Source organism: Macaca nemestrina, chromosome 9 (genome assembly GCF_043159975.1).
Source record: "Macaca nemestrina isolate mMacNem1 chromosome 9, mMacNem.hap1, whole genome shotgun sequence".
In the NCBI taxonomy this organism is placed as follows: Eukaryota; Metazoa; Chordata; class Mammalia; order Primates; family Cercopithecidae; genus Macaca; species Macaca nemestrina.
The window spans coordinates 57922349-57939126 of record NC_092133.1 but is presented as its reverse complement, the minus strand read 5'-3'; the positions used below and the strand labels follow the sequence as shown (position 1 = coordinate 57939126).

At 41.7% G+C, this 16778-nt stretch overlaps 1 long non-coding RNA gene across 5 annotated transcripts in view; it reads left to right on the top strand.

Moving 5' to 3' along the window:
* Positions 1 to 16778, top strand: part of LOC105466172 (uncharacterized) — a 96661-nt gene that overhangs the window by 60151 nt on the left and 19732 nt on the right. For 3 of the 5 annotated variants that reach the window (XR_978022.3, XR_003014511.2, XR_011607782.1), the window contains one exon: positions 14203 to 14299. This is a non-coding gene — a long non-coding RNA (uncharacterized lncRNA). Of the gene's footprint in view, positions 1 to 9875; positions 10126 to 14202; positions 14318 to 16778 lie in introns of those variants that run through there. The other 2 variants (XR_003014509.2, XR_003014512.2) reach the window with 2 other exon arrangements.

Here is a 16778-nt window from a genome sequence, read left to right as displayed (position 1 = left end):
AATCCTACTTAACCTTACCTTCTTACAGGCGTTGTTCCTAAGAGCACACACCAATAAACATTTTGTATGTATATCACCATCTCAGAGTCTATTTTATAGAATAGCTACCCAGGCTATTCTGGTTTCTGAAGGTGCTGAACCAAGGGACAGAATATAAAGTTGGATAATGGAGAATTTACCCAATATGAGAGCATTTTTCCCTGGACACTCAATTTTAACACATTGGCAAAGACCCCGGGAGACAGTGCTAGAATGGCTCTTGGAAACTCGGAGAATGCAATGACCCACACCAAATGAAGTAGAACTGGCAGAACTGCCCAGGTAGATGGTGAAGCCATAGGAAGGCTCAGAGAAGAAGCCCTGCTAGAATATTTATACAAGATAAGGCCAGAAAAATGATTAATTGACGATTTTCCATAGACGGGTCAGGAGAACATTCTTACCAAAGCAATAAGGAATGTGCTAGTGAAGTGAGCACTGATGTGGCCTTGGATACATAGACCAGTCATTGATCTGGTGAGTGCATTTATTTCATCTCCAATTGTATTAGTCAGGGTGCTCCAGAGAAACAGAACCAATGGAGCCAGTGGTATCAGTCCCAGTCTGAGTCCACAGGCCTGGGCGCTAGGAGCACTGATGTCTGAGAGCAGGAGAAGATGGATGTCTCAGCTTAAGCAGAGAGCAAATTTGCTCTTCCTCTGCATTTTGTTCTGTCGAGGCCCTCAGTGTATTGGATGACGTCTACTCGAAGAAGGGGATCTTCTTTGCTCAGTCTGCCAATTCAAATACTAATCTCTCCCAGAAACACTCTCATAGACATACCCAGAAATAATATTTCACCATCTATCTGGGCATCTCTTAGCTCAGTCAAGTTGACACATAAAAATTAACCATCACAAATTCACCCTTTATCAACTTGGCACCCATATACATTGCCTTAAACAGTACTTCATCTCTCCACAGAGACAATAACGAGGTCATAATTCTGTTTAATGTGATAAAACTAACTCTGTGTACAACTGAAAACCTACTTATCCTTCCCCTAGAAGAGGAGGTAAAGTCCTTGAATAGTGTTTACTGTTCTACTGATATTCCATAACCTAAATACTGCGATGTAAAATTAACAATACTTATATACTGACAAAAAGTCAATATAACTTATGTTACATGATAACATAATAAGAGGAAAGAAAGCAAGGATACTTGCTTAATATATGTATATATACACACAAATGTGTATGAATAAAAATAAATTCCTCGTAATGAATAAAGAGGAAATCTTCATGACAATTACAGTCATTGCCTCTGTTACTGGTCCTGTATATGGTCATAGCTGCTATTTCTAACTGCCTTCTTCTACCATCCATTCTTTATTCTCTTTGCCTTCAACAAGCATCTCTGCTGGTTGTGGTTCTTTACCTGGGATACTTAGGGAAGCAAACTTTCATTCCTGAAGGGTCTGGACCATTAGTAGTCCTGCCTGGATTGGGTTGCTGTAGTTTTCCATTGACCTTAATGAATCACAGGACATGATAATACTAAGAGATGCCCTAAGGGAAATCCTGCATTTCAGACAAACTCTTCCTCAACTGCATTGTGGAATAATATCCCAATTTACCCTTTGTAATCAGGATCAATCATCCCTGCCAACAGTATAACTCCCTTATTTCCCTGTTGATTCAGAGGCACAGGGAACCCAAAGTGGCCAGGTGGCAATCTTAACTTCTAGTTTAAATGGAATCATTATTGTGTCTCCTGGTAGAGGCATTCCTCTGACCTCTGGGCCAGTGAAGGTCAGCGACTAAGACCTCTGAACCGGCAGGGCATAGAGTTATGGGAATAGGAAGCAACAATTTTGTTAGTGGGTCCCTAGGGGTAGTGGTGAGTGGTGCCACCCCACCTTCATCATTTCATTCCTGGACCCATTAATCCTGGATATGGGAGACACAGAACCATATAATGTGCATTTATTCAGAGAATCTATCAAGCCAACTGCTTCTGGATGGTGGAGAACATGATAAAAGCAGTGAATTCCATGAGCATACGGCCATTGCCCCACTCCTTTTGCAGTGAAGTTAGTTCCTTGATCAGAAGCAATGTTGTGTGGAATATCATGATGGCGTATAAGGAATTCTGTAAGCCTATGGATAGTAGTTTTGGCAGAAGCATTGCATTCAGGGAAGGCAAATCCATATTCAAAGTAAATATCTATTCTTATAAGAACAAAACATTGCCCCCTTCGTAATGGAAGCAAGTCAGTGTAATCAACCTGCTACCATGTAGCTGACTGATAACCCTGGGGAATGGTGCCATATCAGGGACTCGCTGTTGGTCTTTGCTGTTGGCAGATTAGGTACTCGGTGGTGGCCACAGGCAAGTTAGCTTTGCTGAGTGGAAGTTTCTGTTTCTGAGCCCAGGCATAAAGTGCATCTTTCCTACTGTGACCACCTTATTCATGAGCCTATTGGGTGATGATAAGAGATGCTGACTGGTATTTTATCCACTTTTGTTGAACATTAACATGGAACACAAATATCTTCACTTTTCTGATCATTCAGAGTCATTTATCCACGTACCCTTTCTCCATATTTCTTTGTCACCAATTTTGCAGTCATGTTTCTTCCAGTTCCCCGACCATCCAGCCAAAACACTGGCTACAGCCCATGGATTGGTGTAGAATCACGTCTTTGGCCATTTCTCCTTCTAAGCAAAGTGCACAACTGGATGCACTGCCTACAGTTCTCTCTACGGAGAGCATTTCCTTTCACCACTGTGTTCAGGTACGTTCCAGAGAGGGACTGCAGTGGTACAGTTGTATACTTTTGAATGGTGCCTGCATTTCATGCAGAACCATCTGTAAGTCTGGCTTGAGTCTTCTCTTTCTCTGTCAGCTGACTGTAGAAATCTCCTCATGTGACCATCTCAGTGCAGGCTAAGAGACAAAAGGCAGTGTAGCTGTAGCAACAGTGGGGACCATGGGCATTTGGGCCACTTCTTCATGTAACTCATTTGTGTGTTCAGGCCTGCTGGGGCCCTGATCACATAAGTACCACTGCTGTTTGATGATGGAATGCTGCTGGGCACACTCATCTTTATGGCTAGGTGGATGTAGGTTTGATAATCTCCATCATAGCATTTTTTAATTCACCAGTCTGACTCCCACCAAAAAACTGATAGATTCTGGTAGTTGACAGTAGACCACTGTAGCTTCAGACAAGTAGTGATCCCAATTGTGGTTGCTATGCTCGATGTTGTATCTTTACTGGAGTAGGTTAACATAGTTTCAGATATGTAGACCAGTGTGTGACTATTGAGCTGATGAGCACATTTTTCCCATCTCTGTCATAAGAAAGATCAGAAGCATTCTCATTTATGTGGAATGGGCATTCTTTCCCCAGGGATTTGTTGTTTTTCCTTTTTATTGTCGTCATATAGTCTGAAGGGACCTAGATCATAGGGACATTGCACAGAGCATCACCCTGGTCCTTTACATTGATGACATCATATTCATTGGATCAGATAAGCAAGAGACAGCAATTAACTGGAGGTTTTGGTAAGATATATGTGCTCCAGAGGGTGGAAGTTAAACACTAGGAGTACATAGATGAAAGTTGGTGACACTGATGAAAGTTTTGGAGTTCATGTTGTCTAGGTTATGCTGAGACATCCCCTCCAAAGAAAAGGAACAATGGTTTAACCACTTCCCTCTACCACTAAGAAATAAGGACAGATTTTAGTTAGGCTTTTTTTTGGGGGGGAGCTCTGGGGCAGAATATTTCACCTTTGGCAATACTGCCTCAATCCATTTATATATGACATGAAATACTGCCAGTTCTGAGTAGCATCAAGACCAGGAAAGAACTCTATAGCAGATCCAGTCTGTAGTGTGACCAGCCCTGCCACTTGGACCATTAGACCTGGTAGGTCTTATGGTACTATAAGTCTGTATGGTGGAAAGGACTCTATGTGGAGTTTATGGCAAGCCCAACAGGAAGATGACAATGTAGACTTCTAGGATTCTAGGGTAAGGCCATACTATCTGCAGTAGAGAACTATATAGCTTTCAAAAATAGCTCTTGGCATGCTATTATTCCCTGGGTGGACAGGCTGTCTGACTTTGTACCATCAAACAGCTTTGTGGCCGGAGTTGCTTACTATGATCTAGATTCTCTCAGATCTACTAAGAATGGCTAGTCCCCTCATGGTCACCACCACCATCATCATTATCATCATCACCTGGCATTGGCCATGAACAGGGCCAGAAGGCACAAGTAAGCTGCACAAGGGGTGTCCAGATCCTTATGCCATCCTCCACTTTGGCTCTAAGCCCTCTTTCTCAGTACACACTTATAGCCACATGAAAGGTTCCTTATAAACAGCTGACAGAGGAGGAAACTGTGGAGGAGAAAAGACTAGATTGGTTGGCTTAGTATGTGAGTGGAAGCCTAGAATGGGCTGCTGAGGCTCTACAGTCCTACCCTGTGAAAGGGAACAGTGAGGTGAGATCATCTCAATGGGCAGAGCTTCACGGGTTACACTTGCTCCTCCACTTTGTGTAAGAAAAGAAGTGGCCCAAGGTAAGAATACACGCAGACATGGGCTGGGCATGGTGGCTCATGCCTGTAATCCCAGCACTTTGGGAGGCCGAGGTGGGCAGATCACGAGGTCAGTAGGTCGAGACCATCCTGGCTAACACGGTGAAACCCCGTCTCTACTAAAAATACAAAAAAAAAAAAAAAATAGCCAAGCATGGTGGTGGGCACCTGTAGTCCCAGCTACTCAGGAGGCTGAGGCAGGGGAATGGCATGAACCCGGGAGTTGGAGCTTGCAGTGAGCCGAGATCGCGCCACTGCACTCCAGCCTGGGCCACAAAGCAAGACTCCGTCTCAAAAAAAAAAAAAAAAAAAAAAAAGAGAGAACACACACAGACGCATTATCAGCAGGAGATGCTTGGATTGGTCAGACAGGGGCCTGGGAGCAGGAAGATTAGAGGCTGGAGGACAAGATCTAGGGAAGAGGTATGTCAGCGGACTTGTGGAAAGGGACAGTAAGTCTGAAGACCTTTGCATCACTTATTAACCCTCACCTGCGAGCATTCTCCCTAAAAATGGCACTAGCAACCAACCATCTTCTTATTGTGAAATCTTGGCCTTTGACCAGTAGGTTGGCTGGCTTATCATTCGATTTTCAGGTTATTTGCTATGACTCCAGAGAGAACTTTTTTGACCACCTTACTGCTTTCCCTCACTGCTCTATCATATCACCTTTATTTTTATTGTTCTTACATAAAATGATTTTGTTTGTAGTATGTTATCTGTGGCTTTGAATGGTCTCCAACCATGGAGAAGGGATATCTTTGTCCCATTTATCACTTTATCTCCTATGCTCAGAATGATTTCTAACCCAGAGTCTGCATTCATTATATATTTGTTGAATGAAGGCATAGAAACAAGCAAGGTTGGTAAAGTCATACAACTAATAAATGTTAGAAATGAGGTTTGAACCCAGGTTCAGAGTGCTAGCTTTGTGACTTTGGACAAGAGACTAAACATCTGTCTTTGTGCCTTAGTGTCTTCATTCCTGTATGCAGGAATGATAGTAGTATCTATCTCTAGGTTATTGTGAGGATTAAAGGAGTTAGTGTATAAAAGTATTTAGAATAGTGTCTGGCACATATTTGGCATGGGAGAAGTGTTTGCTGTTATCAAGTAGTGGAAATGAGATTGAACTTGGCTCTGATTGGCTCGTCAGCTTTGGTAAACCCCGGAAGTGGCATTTTTGAGGGTACAGGGAACTTGTAGGAAAAGGAACAGTGACTGATAAAAGGAAAGGATAGGTTATCGTCAAGTTACCTTTCTAATCTCACCACTCCTGTATTGAGTATGTAATGTACACAAAGCAAAGTGTTGGGCACCATGGGGAACTCAAAGACAGCTACAATATGATCTCTGTCTTCAAGCAGGTCTTTCCCTAGGTCACAATTCCTTACAGCCACATCAGTGAATCTCAGGTCACCGGGGCAGTGCTGAGGCAGGAAGTGTCCTTCTCCAGGGCTGAGGATAAATAGCTATTGACACCCACTGTCATCTCAACCGGTTTATATACTTTCCCAGTCCAGTTGTATGAGAACATCTGTAGAAAACCTGGGAAGCCTTCCTCTGACATTGACTCCAACTTCATTTTGACTCATGTCACTGAATTTGTTCTCTAGTCCACCATAGGACTTGTCTGAGAAAGAAGTAAGGGTAGCCTTCCTGAGAACCTTAACCTGACCACTTTGGTCTTGACTTCTGGACTTCTGAGCACAAAGGATCTTGAGTACTGGTTTAGGAGGAATTGATGGGCCAGGACTGCTTGGGTTTATATCACTGGCTGATGGAAGCCTGTGGCCACGTTTTCACTCTCAACACTGAAAACTTTACCCAAGTTACTCTCTGGTGAATTGTATTTAACTTTGCCTAGTAGTTTGTGCCAGCATTGTTTACTGCATACTATAGTGAGTGCTGAGCTTATATGTATTGCATGATTTAACTGTTAAGTTTTATCATTTGGGTTGAACTTCATGCATCAAGGTAAATAACAAGGTCCATTATGTCTTAATTTTGTAGATTCATTCATTGCTACAGGCACAGTGGATTCTGCATGTCTGACAGTGGGGGCTGATTTTTAACATAGGATGCCAGGAGAGTCCTTGCTTTGCTAATATTAGAAATAGGGTCTTTTCTAATGTGAATATGTGTGAAAAATTCTTATTCAGCAACTTATATTGCTCTTCTTTTTGCTGCTGGCAATGTATTGTTGGTGTCTCCTTTGCTCTTGGTCTCAGGAAAGGTTATATGTTGTTTTAATAGCATGTGTATATAATGCCCATTAGTACTAATGGGATGTATTCTTTCATCAGGACATAATCGCCGACAGCATGCAAATCAGCACATTTGTTCTTCTTCAACGTTTGCTGAAGGCTCTGTTCTTGGGCAACATATGGTCTCCAGTCACCTCCTCACTTTGCTCTGAAAATTTTCCATTACACATCTTAATCACCAATTTTTCCCCTCTGTTTAAGAAATGAATTAAGGCAATACAAATTGGAATGATGACCACTTTTAGATTGAAAAGTACCTCTTCTTTTGGCTGCCAAAACCCAGTGTTACATTTTTATTTTTCATTTTTTTAAATTTATTTTTTACGTCACTAATTAGCTCCTCAAAATGATTTTTATGTCTGGCATGCATGGGGTGTGAACTATAAAACTTATAGTTTCTAAGCTTTTTTTTGCTGTGTTCTGTGGAAAAAATTTCCTTTATCAAGCAATTTCATAGGCACAGGGGATAGTTGTTTAAGATGCATCACGAACAGCATTTATTCAGGCAGTCAAAGTAATTTTAGAAAATGTGTGGGTTTGATAACAGCGAATCTGATGAATACCCAGAAAGAAGAAATTATTGAAAGAGCACCTACTATGTGTCAGACACTATATATCATTTAATTTTCTTAATGGAGAAGGCATCTAAAATAACTGACCCAGATTTATTCATTCATTTGGACATGACTCTTCTACACACACACACACACACACACACACACACACACACACACACAATTACTGGTTACTACTTTGTTCTAGGTGTTGTGTTAAGCACTGAAGATAGCATAATGAGCATGATAGGCTTGGTTCCTGCTCTTATGGGGTTTGCAATCTAATTGTGAGGACAGATAAAATATAGCCAAACAAAGAAATAAATCAATAAAAAACAAATGGTAAACACTCCAAAAGGCTATAAATAGGATGTTGAAATAGAGGATAATTGGGGTTCACTTAGAAGGCTCTTCTTTGATCTTGAATGCCATACTGCAAGTAGGGACAAGAGGCTTGATCCAAATCCAAGTTTATCTGGCCCCAAAGCTGTTCTCTCTATTACACCTGCGCCTCCTGAGCAGCTCCCTTCTGAGTTTTGATGATCTCTATGATTGCTAAAAGTTCCTGAGTCCCTACTATGTCGCAGGCCTTATTTAATATTGTGTGTTGCTTTAGCTACCTTATGAAGTGGGAATCATTTTTTTCCTTATTTTGCAGATGAGAAAACTGAGACTTAAGAAAAATCTGCAACTTGCTCAAAGTGACAGTGCCACTTTCTTGTCAGTTCCAATGCTCGTGTTCTTAATAGAGAGATTTTGCAGCCACTCTTTTTTCCCAGGCCCAAGGGTTTTTATTGCGCTCCTTGGGAACAGAGACTTAGGCAATGCAGACTGGCTTATGCGACGTTCTGTCTCTCTCTCTCTTGCTCTAAAGTAAAATAAAATAAAATAAAATAAAATAAAATAAAATAAAATAAAATAAAATAAACCACGCTCATCCCCCAGCCAAAAAAAAAAACGACACACAAGAAAACCCCCCAAAGCATTCATGCCTAGATGCTGAGAGTGAAGAATAAAATATATTTTGAATGGTGCTTTACTTCTTTAAAAGCATCATATATTTTTTAGATTAAAAAAGTGATATTTGCTTATTATAAGCAATTTGAAAAATAAGAAAGAATAGAAAAAATGCAAAGGCAAGAATAAAAATCACTTAAAGTTTTGCCACCTGGAAAGCGCAGTATTTTGGTTCTTTGAAGCAGTTTTTGAATGTGTAGTAGCAAAGATGACTGGCCCGTATACAGCACTTACTATTTGCCAGGTGTAATTCCGCACAGTGTACATATATTAACTCATATCCACGGTAGTCTTACATGGAGGGTATTATTATTATCCCAATTTAATTGATGAGAAACGTGAAGTAAAGAGTGATTAAAGTAACTTTCCCAAGACTACAGGGTCAACCTACTCAAACCATACAGCCTGGTTCTGGAGCCCATGCTTCTCTTCTCCTATCTCACTTTTCTCTGTAAAATGTATATTCACATTATCTATCTATCTATCTATCTATCTATCTATCTATCTATCTATCTATCTTAAAAACCTGAAATCAAATTTTACTTACAATTTTATTATTTTTATTTTTATTTATATTTTTTTGAAACAAGGTCTTGCTCTGTCCCCCACGCTGGAGTGCAGTGGTGCGATCTCAGTTCACTGCAGTTTCAACCTCCCTGGGCTCAAGGGGTCCTCCCATCTCAGCCTCCTGAGTAGCTGGGATTACAGATGTGGGCCACACCCAGCTAATTTTTGTATTTTTTGTAGAGATGGGATTTCACAGTGAGGTCCAGGCTGGTCTCGAACTCCAGGGGCTGAAGTGGTCCTCCCTCCTCAGCCTCCCAAAGTGCTGGGATCACCAGCATGAGCCACTGTGCCTGGCCAGATTTTACATACAATTTTAGATTCTACTTTTTTTTTTTTTTTTAACATAACATTTTTCAATGGGCATTCTTTCAATATCCTTAAATTTTCTTTAAAATATTTCTAATGACCATATAGGCATGTGTTATGTAGGAATCCCCACTGTTGCACAGTTAAGTTGTTTCTGATTTTTGTTATTACAAAAAATGATGTGGCCAGGCCAGGTGGCCCATGCCTGTAATTCCAGTGTTTGGGAGGCCAAGACGGAAGGATTGCTTGAGGCCAGGAGTTTGAGACCAACCTAGGCAACATAGCTAGACCCCATCTCTGAAAAAATGGAAAATTAGCTGGGTGTGGTGGTGCACTCCTGTAGTCCTAGCTACTTGGCAGGCTGAGGACCTGTCTTTTAAAAAAATTCAATGAATGTCTGTGTTTGTAAATCTTTGATCAGCTTTTTGATTATTTACTCAGGACAGACTCCTGGAAGAGGATGACTTGCTCAGAATTTTGGCATTTGTTCAAATCTTTGGTGGAGTGGAAAAAGGAAGAAAAAAGAGTTCAGAAGTGTGGCACAGATTTACATGACAGAGAAACTCAGGAGAGTTAGAGATCTGAGTGAGCAGAGGAAAACAAATCATGGAAGCCTTCTTTGAGGAGGTGGGACAGAGCATGAGCTGACCTTGGACAATGGGAGCCTGCTGGGGAAGGGCAATTCTCCGAGACTCTGGATGCCCTTTTTCTATAAGTCAGTTGACACAGGCACTGGGCTGGTAAGACAAGACTTCTTTGAGCAGAGTCTTAAAGGACAGAAAGGAATTTCCAAGACTGACAAGGATGTGAGGGGAAGAGGTAAGTGGGCCTGTTAGGTGGTGGGAACCATGTAGGCAGGCCCAGATGTAGAGATGGGAGAGAACCTGGAGGGCTTTGAGTTGAGGCAGGGAGAGTTTGAGAAATGCTTAGGAGAAGCAGGCAGGGGCTAGATGGAACCTCATAAGGTCCAGCACATCACGTTAAGGATGATGGATTTTTCAATGTAGGCAATGGAGAGCGCTGAAGACTTTGAGCTCACAGAGAGACATGATGACATTTGCATTTCTGATAGACCACTGTGGGGCCAGGGAGTAGACAAAGACAGAGGAAGACCCTTGTAGGAGGATGTTTTGGGAACCTGGAGGAGAACACTGCCAGACACAGGCCTGCTTCCAGTTGCTGTGCCCACAGCAGGGCCCGCAGCCATCTTCATCACTCCTCATGCCCTGAGGAGAATATTTATAAAATGCTGACATGGAAATGAAAGAGCTGCAGAAACAAAGAGCACAAACACTTCTCTATTTTGTTGAGAGTTAACATCCATGAGGAATATGCGTGTATGTCAGAGCAGAAAATAATGAGGCAATATACTTCCTTAAACAGATTCAGTTCATCATCGCCGGGGCCTGTGCAGGGGAGGATGGTTGGGGGCACCTTCCATTGTCGGTGTGGCGGCTCCTTTCCGAGCAGACAGGTCACTCAGTGCTTTCTTTCAGGCAATTATTTTCGAGATGACTGGAGATTTCGATCAACCAATCAAGCTTTTATAGAAGCCACTTTCCTTGATTATGTTCCTGATCTTTAACTCAGGGAGAGATTTTCCTCAGTATGGCTTGACAGCCTCAAGTTTTCAATTAATTTCTCTCTCCTACATCTTGCTTTTGCTTTCAGTTGGGCAGCTGGAGTGTTCACAGGCTCACGTGAGTTCCTGACATGATGTGTGTGTGTATGTGTGGATGTGTGTGTGCACACAAGTGCATGTGCGTGCTTTGAAGGCATCAGAAATCTCCTTCTGGCCTTTCCTTGATGAGAAATGTCCTGTCAAAGAGCAGAGGGACTTGTGAGCAGGAAGCTGGATGAACAAGGGGAGTCGAGAAGAGGCACTGTGGATGTGGAGGATCCTGATGCCTAGGGTGGCTGCACTCAGGACCAGCCCAGAGATATGTAGAATTAGGCAGCACGGATCAGTGCTTTCAAACGCAGGAGCCATATCCCTGCTTCCAAATATACTGACAAATATTTTGAATCATAATGAATGCATATCCATTCTAGTGTGATTTATTCCACAGAAATGATTGCTTTTCTTTCAAAATAAAATTATTTGAATAATATATAAATGACTTAAAGGTATGTATAATTATACTTAAGGTATATATAATCTATAATAACTTGCATAATATTTAAATGACTTAAAGTTTTGGCAAATACAAGTTAAGATGTTACGTGAAAGTTGGTGAAACTCTTGAAGGTGGCACATGTATTTCTTAAGATGAGGAGACCCTGGTGTTATGGAAAGAATTTTGGAGTCAGAGAGACATGGATAAAATCCAAGATCTGCCTGTTATGTGTGCCTGTGGGAAAATAACTTAATTGCTAGACCTCAGTTTGTTAGTCTGTAGAACAGGCATTTAAAACCCACCTTTCAGCATTGCTGTGCGGTCTGGAGATTCATTCATTTATTCCTGCAACCTTGAGATATTAATTGTCTGCTATGTGCCATTCACTGCTCTGGGCACAGGGAATAGAGCAGTGAATCAAAGTTCCTGTCCTCATGGAGCTCTCATTCTAATGGGGGAGATGGACAATAAATATATAGATAGCTATGTAAGAAACTACCAACTACTGTGAAAAATATATCAGAGTAAAGGAGACGTTATAGCAAAGCCTCTGAGACAGGAGTGTGGTAGAGATGTGTGAGGAAAAGCAAGGTGGTCACAGTGTGGTGAGAATGAACAGAGGGAAAGGGAGAAAGGGAGAAATGAGGTTAAACAGGTAGTCAGGTGCCAGGGCAGAGAGTGAGTGCCTGGTAAACTAAGGTAAACCTTGGGTTTTACTGTAACTGTTGATAGAAGATGATCAAAAGGTAGTATCTATTAAAAATTATATTCAATTAATATTAGAATAGTTTTATACCTTGTACCCAAGCTGTGCAGAGCACAATGTTAGGTTCCTAGGTTTTGGGTATACCAAGATAACCTGGACAGAGGAGCTCAAATTCTTGCTGGGGCAACAGTAGATTCTAATCAATTAGTATCTGACATTTGTTAAGTACTTGCTACATGCCAGGCCTAGTTCCAAGTGTTTTCCTTTAATGGAATAGCTTGTGTAGTCCTTATAAAACAAAAGTACAGTATATAGTCAGTTATTATCCCCATTTTACAGTTGAGGAAACTGAGAAACAGAGAGACTTACCATTATATATACTGCCTCTCAACTTCCAAAGAAAGCACAGTGGCCTAAAGGTGCTTCCCTGAGGTTGGAAGTGCAGTAGGAGCACAAAACAAACATTACCCCAAAGAGGGATGCCATAGCCACGGGACTGCAGATGCTCTGGAGGGAAACCGCCCCTGCTAACTGTGACAAACATGTTGCCTTTCCTCTCTGTGCTTCAGTTTCCTCATCCATAAAATGGGATCAGCAGAGGGTATCCATTTTATAGGCTAGGCATGATGATGAAAAGAGACAGTGGACAGGAAATGCTTTTGCACAGAGCCTGCCACATGGCAAGTGTCATTCAAGTCTTAGCAAGAGATTAAGGAGCACTTTATGAACTGGCTCTCCTGGGCCTGGCCTTGAGGCATGAGGAAGACTTTAACAGAAAGCAAAGGTAGAGAAGTTAATTTCAAGTTGATGGGGAATATTTCTGGAAATTAATAGAGTGTTGAAAGTGCATGGTGTGGCTGGAGCGCCAGACTTGTGGTGGGTGAGGGTGTAGCAGATAATTCTATCAGCCTGTGACACTGAGGAGACCTGAACTGCCATCCGAAGAGCAGTGGAGTAGTCTGCGAGAGGGGCCGTAACAAGATACCACAGATTGGGTGCTTAAGCAATAGATATTTATTCTCACTGTTCTGGAGGATGGAAGTCCAAGACCAAGGTCTTAGCAGGGTTGGTTTTCTCTGAGGCCTCTCTCCTGGGCTTGCAAGTGGCCACCTTCTCACTGTGTCTTTCTGTGGTCATTCCCTGGGCCAGCATGTTTTCTGTGTCTTAATCTTTTCTCCATATGGAGACACTGGTCCTATTGGACTAGGGCCCATCTATATAACCTCATTTTACTTTGATTAGCTCTTTGAAGGCCTTATCTCCAAGTCCAGTCATATTTTGAGGTATTGGGGGCTAGAACTTCAGCATATGGATTTGGGGGGGCACATAATTCAGCCCACAAGAGACAATTCAACATGGTGGGGGTGGGGGCTGTGATGTGCCCTGTGCTGTCATAGGCATGTCCAGCAACAGCAGGAGGAGAAGAGAGCACTTTCCCAGGTTGCAAATCCTCCAAGTCCGACTTGCACAGTGGAGAGAGGGTGGATAGGAAGGTGAGGGATGAGACATTTCAGGGGGTGGAACCTACAGGGCTTGGATACTGATTTCTCTGACTCTTTGGAGCTATACAGAAATAAACACAAAAGCAAGAAAATCCAGATTTGCCTTACCCTGGCCTCTTTCTCTGTCCCCCAGGGATGCGTCTACTTATAGCTCCTTAGTTTTCCCATCTGTTAAGTGGGAAAAATACAACCAGGATCTCATGGCTCCCAATGGGATGTAGTCATATGTTACTGTAGCACTAAGACTTTGTGCAAATGCAGACTGATTTCGTTCTCCCTGCTAATAAACTGTCTTTCTACCAGAATACAGTACCAACAAACTTGCATTTTCTGGATATCAGAAAGCAATGGTTTGGGTTTGAGCTATTCACTCACTTATGATCTGAGCTTATTCTAAAAAAACTTTGCAGTTTAGTCTAATTGGGTAATTGGGATGTTTCCAGATGAAATTCAACTTGTAGTTTTAAAAAATGCTTTGAAGAACTGGTTGCCATGGCGCTTTTCTGCTGACAAGATCCTTCACTGGCTCCCACTAAGCAGCAATAATGGGCTTCTATTTATTCTGTTTCAGGTTACCCCACCTGAACATCCTCCTGGGAGGAAGCAGGGCATGGATCCGAAGGAATTAGTGAAGTCCTTCCCTAGCCATCCTTGATGGCGGAGTCGGGGTATGTCTCAGCAAAAAGGTTTGTCATTGCAGGGGCTGGAGGGCTTAGACCTAGTAGCAGCCCAGCTGCAGTGCTGGGGCTTCCCAGACCACTTCACTCCTGGGCAGCTGGGAGTTGAGGAAGAAACCACTGTGCGTTTGTCACCGTATAAACCAGATGGCTGCTTCAGGATATGAACACTAATCCCCTCATATTTGTGGGCAAATGAGTGTCTGGCAGAGAGAATTGCCTTTATTTTAAGAAATAACATGGTCTTGAATATTAATATTCATGTTTTTATAGTATCACTGTTTTAAATTTGAGAAGATCTTTGTTCAAAGTCAATTTTTCAACCTATTGGACACCATTCTTACCCCTCATCCTTAGACTTTTTGTACCCGAGTGTTTATTGTTAGAATGTGAAACATCTGCCCCAGATGCAGTATTTTTGGCCTCATTAAGAGTTTTTCTAGTTCCTCTTCAGTTATGTCAATATTTACCTTGGACAATGCTTTGTATCCTTTTGTTTATAATTCCAGAATTCTCCAAGACAAACTGATTATTCATGACTCTCTGGCCTGGGTTACAATTTAAACATACCTTATGTTGATGTTTTAAGAGTATGAGTCCCCCAGACTATTTCTACTATTTCTCCTAGATTCATAATTCATAATCTTTCATTCCCACTTCATACCTTATATTTTTCCTCCTTCCAGGTATCTTCTAAACATATTCTTTTTTTGTGTGGATTATATTCTTAGAACATGAGATGCAAACTTTTTCCTCCTTTGCCTTTAAAATTCCATGATCCTGGCTGGATGTAGTGGCTCACACCTGTAATCCCAGCACTTTGGGAGGCCATGGCGGGTGGATCACCTGAGGTCAGGAGTTCAAGACCAGCCTGGCCAACATAATGGAACCCTGTCTTTACTAAAAATACAAAAAGTTAACTGGGCGTGGTGGCGGACACCTGTAATCCCAGCTACTTGGGAGGCTGAAGCAGGAAAGTCACTTGAACCCAGGGAGTGGAGGTTGCAGTGAGCTGAGATCACGCCATTGCACTCCAGCCTGGGCAGTAAGAGTGAAATTCCGTCTCAAAAAAAAAAAAAAAAAAAAAAATCCCAGGATCCCTCTCTCCTGCCAAGGATGTTTTTATAACAGTGCATTGTACCCACATTCTTCGAACACTTCCATTGTTTTCCTAGAGAGCACACTCTTCCACACTGCCTGCTCCCTCTTACTAAATTTCTGATCACTGATACAAAAGACACATGACCCTTGTCTCCCCTGTCTGAAGACTATAGTTTAACCTCACACAATGAGTATAAGGAGGCCTTAGTGGATAAATAGACATCAGAAAGCTCAAGCATGTTTTTCTCAAGTGATCCAATTATACAGAGTCAGTCATCTTTCCTTAATCACTCAGGATTTTATGAATCTACATAATAGTTTCAGTTCTCGACGTGTGCCTTGGAGTTGTAGATGACTTTAAATTTACTATTTTACCTATATTATTACATTTGATCCTTATAAAAACATTATGAGAGAGACCCAGAGGGTTCAAGTAACCTGTTTAAGATTACATTGTAAGTGGAATAAGAATAGTTTTTGCCCTTAAGAATGTTTATATTAATATACTATTTGAGTTTATACAAGTCTTTCTGTTCCTCTAAAATAGTACACTGTTTCTTGATTTGGGAGACATTGCTTTTGCTGTTACCTTTGCTTGAACTACCTAACTTCTCTCTTTGATTAGATTAACTCTCACCCATTTTTCAAACCTCAACTTCAAGTTCATTTCTTCTAGAAGTATTCCCTGATCTCCTGAGACTGGGCTAGAATTTCTTTCTCTGTGTTCTGTAACACCCTTAAAAATATGTAAATAAATTCATCCCATTGTCTGCCACCTAATGATAAATATTAGTTGTGATGTCATTCCCTATCCTATCTCTTATCATACTTTATATATCTTGCTTGCCATTGTATCCCCAGTTACTAGCTCTGGGGAGGTGCACAATATTTGTTGAGTGAATGAGCAATGCACAATGAGTCTTGTAATTGAGGTAGTCTTGGGTTCTTGAACTGAAGAGCAAATGCTGGAGAGGGCACTGAGATTGTCTAGAGAAGTTTAGGCATTTCCAAGTCTAATCCACAGACTACCATCTGAGTGTTGGTATCTAAAATGGTTATCTGTTGTTTGTCTGCCCAACACCCTTTTCCCTTATTTTGCCATCACTCTCTCAGTTTTCCTTTGGGGACTGTCCCCTCCCCCTCTTTTGATCAGTGTTGTTCAGGTGGGGATCCCAACACCTCTTGAACAGAAATAGGTCTAATGAGCATATTCCATCCCCTAGGTGCAGTGTAAAGCTTATGGATGGCATTCAACCCAAACTGGGTTGATGCACGTAACCCTTGGATTTATGCTGAAACTCTTAGAGCAGAGGGTCTGTTTTTTTTCTTTCTAAGATTGCAAGCAACAGAACAAGCCTGGAACTATAGG